Raw genomic sequence first — 3,308 nt, forward strand, 5'->3', positions numbered from 1 at the left:
TGAAGCAACATCCTCCACAACTAGACTGAAGAACAAAAGGACAGCAACTTGTCTGTTCCCCTTCCCCCAATTCCCCAGCACTGTTCTCATCCCCCCAGTTCCCCAATAAAAATCTTTAAAAAAAAAAATTCCTTTTTAAAACTAACAAATTCCAACTCCTTTTAACACTACCCCCAAATTAATTTACTCTTATAGAGTACCCAAACCTAAACCTAATATTCCAGGTGTGAGCCAACCAGTTCTGGGGTCAGGTAATGTAACCTTCTCATTCTAGATCTAACATTTCCCTAATGAAATCAGTTACTGCCGGCCACATCAGTTCTTCTCACAGTCTAACCACACCACTGATTAACATGACTGAGACTCCACTTCTTTTTATTACATGAGCCCCTCCTAAGTCACATTTCTATCTTCATTAACTGGTATAATTGAATTTTTTGGACCCAAGTGAAATGCCTCACATTTATTTGACCATTCCATTTTATTAAATTGCACTGGGAAAATCTTGAGATTAACCAAATGATACTTTCTTCACTTTATTAAGGCAATACATTTGATAAACACACCTTCCAGATAAGGCTTCAAAAACAGACTATGTATAAACAAAGCGACAGAGCCTCAACTCAGGTTACCAGAATCCCAGCTGTAAGTTGTATCCATAACTCAAACCTCTCCGGACACAGATACTCAAAGTCATGGCTCCATCTAATTTTACCACAGTCTGGCAAATTCCTCCATTTCATTCATAGGGCCATCATAAAAAAGTTCACAAATGCCTTGTTAAAACTGACATTTGGGGGCCGGCTGAGTGGTTCAGTTGGTTAAGAGCTCACTCAAGAGTGTGAGCTCTGAGCAACAGCGGTTCGATTCTGGGCCTGAGCTGAGCTGCCACTGAGCTACCAACAGGTGACAGGATGGCTCAGCTAAAAAAAACAAAAAACAAACCTGACATACTATCACTATGGATACTATATTCCTTTGGGCCACCATGTGCATGTCCTTGTCCTGTTGTTCCGGCTGAATGTAGAACTCTAGTAACTGCTACTCTGGCTGAGAAGAACAGAAAAATGACACATTTTCTACTTTGCGTTAATTACAGAATCTTAGGAATGAATCACAAGGATCTTAAACATTTTCTAGTCCAGTGTTTTTCAAACTACAGGTCTTTAGCCATCAGGCCCATTAGCAGTCAGAGTCAATTTAGTGAGTTACAATCAACTTATTTTTCTTTTAATGAAATGACATCAGAGGGCATCATATGTAGAAAGGGTAAACTTTTGTGGTGTGTGTGTGTATACGCTGTGCATGCAGGGAGCATACTGAGTCATGATGTATGTGTCTAACTGTGGGTCACAAGTCATAAAAGTTTGACAAAAACTGCTAGTCCCACAGCCCTATCCCCACAAGGAAGTGCCACCAAAATATTCTTAGTAATCAAAAAGTTACATTATTGGGGCCAGCCGAGTGGCGCACTGGTTAAGAGCTGGCTTGGGACGCCAGAGGGCACCGGTTTGGATCCCACATGAGGGCCAGTGACACTGCCCTCTACAGCTAAGATGGTGAACAGCGGCTCCACCTGGAGCTGGGCTGCCGAGAGTCGCCGGCGACAGCATAGGCTGCAGCCCCTGCTGCAGTGGGCTGCCATAAGCTACCGGGAGTGGCTGGCAGCCAGTGTGAGCTGCCAAGAGCTGCTGTGAGCAGTCGTCCAGAGGCAGGCGACCGATCTGCCTCACCAGGAAAGAGTGCAATGATAATACCAACATGGGCCAGTGAAGCGACGTCCTCCACAACTAGACTGAAGAACAAAAGGACAGCAACTTGTCTGTTCCCCTTCCCCCGACCCCCCAGCGCTGTTCCCCTCCCTCAATTCCCCAATAAAATCTTAAAAGAAAAAAGTTACATTATTTATAACCATCTTCACTTCATAGAGAAACCAACAAATAGGAATTCTGTGCTCAGTACACCTAATTTGCTCTTCATAAAAAAAAAAATTTTAAATTAAAAAAAAAAAGAGAAAGACTAGAATCCATCTGAGGTTTCCAGTTGAAATATGGGCTCGCTCAGAGACGGTCACTTATGCTTTGATGGGATGAAGACCAATATCAACAGACAGAAGAATGAAGTTACTTGAGTCTGAGGCTAGGGAAGAGAACAAAAGCCATTCTTGATCTCCAGTTCCTCATGGTATCACGGGAGAGGACTGTTAGGATTCCTCCTAGCTCTGGAATTGGGAGATTTATTCAAAACCAACTGGCCAACGAGGTGAGGACTATGCTTCTCACACACCAAAACACATTCACCACTTCAACAAGTCAATTAATGCTAAATTCAATCAATATCACACAGAGTACTGATGAGAAGCTCAGACTTACACCACCACCAAGAAACAATCAAGAGGACGTCCCCAGGATTTTCAGCAGAAGCTGGGTCCTGGCAGGTATCATTAATTTCTCAGCCACACTGCCCTTTCAGACCCCGGTTCACCTCTGTCTTCAATTTATCAGTCATGGATGTGGCACCCGCTCTCTTCCCTGCCACCCTACTCTACTGTGGAAAAGGAAACTGAGGCCCGGGGCAACGAGTGGGCGAGCTGCAGCAGTCATCCACAAGGCCAAATCAAGAGCCTAGGCCGCTAAATGCCGAACACCTCACCCAATTCCCAGACTGTTTAGAATCCCGCCGTCCTCTGCCTCCCCTCAAACTACACCCCCGAGGCAGCCCCTGGTTTCTGGACCCCTGCGTGCCCGATGTGGCTGGCCCCAGCTCGTGCCAGTCTCTACAATGGTCTCCGAGGCCTGGAACCCCGAAACCTGAAAGCAACCCCGCCTGGCAACCCCGGAAGACCCCTCCCACGAGTGCCCACAAACCAGTCGCCGCTCCTCGCTCCCACCTCAACGCCGTCGGGCCTGTGCCTCCACGGCACACCAAACCAAGCCGACCAGCCACACCAGGGAACCCAGAGACGGTGGGGCTACTCCACGCCCACCCCCACAGCGCAGGCCTCCACTGCCGCCGGAAGCGCCCCGCGCCTCCACGCCACCGTCGTGAGATCACTTCCGGCGCGATGCCTTGGAAACCTCAGGGCACGCCTTTGGGCTGGGAGGCGGGGCGCCCGGGAAATTTGAGCGTTTGGGAGCGCTCCGCGAAGGCCTGGCCTGCGGCCTTCCAGAATTCCACCGGGGCGGCCGTCTTGCGTGCCCATTCTACTTATATCGGCTGGCTCCTGGTTAGCGTTGGTGTCCTGCCCCCCCCCCCCCCCCCCCCCGGCCCAGATGCCCAGGGGACTCCGCTTTTTTTTGCATTCTTGA

The 3,308-nt window shown here is 48.5% G+C and overlaps 1 protein-coding gene across 4 annotated transcripts in view; it reads right to left on the reverse strand.

Annotated features, from left to right (window-relative positions):
• EDC3 (enhancer of mRNA decapping 3) overlaps positions 1-3,024 on the reverse strand; it is a 56,219-nt gene extending 53,195 nt beyond the window's left edge. For all 4 annotated transcript variants that reach the window (XM_019667979.1, XM_019667978.1, XM_019667982.1 and 1 more), the window contains exon 1: positions 2,891-3,024. The gene's annotated coding sequence lies outside the window, so the exon portion shown is untranslated. The remainder of the gene's footprint in view (positions 1-2,890) is intronic.
• Positions 3,025-3,308: the final 284 nt, after the last annotated feature.

The sequence above is a fragment of the Hipposideros armiger genome, unplaced genomic scaffold (genome assembly GCF_001890085.2).
Source record: "Hipposideros armiger isolate ML-2016 unplaced genomic scaffold, ASM189008v1 scaffold_511, whole genome shotgun sequence".
Classification (NCBI taxonomy): Eukaryota; Metazoa; Chordata; class Mammalia; order Chiroptera; family Hipposideridae; genus Hipposideros; species Hipposideros armiger.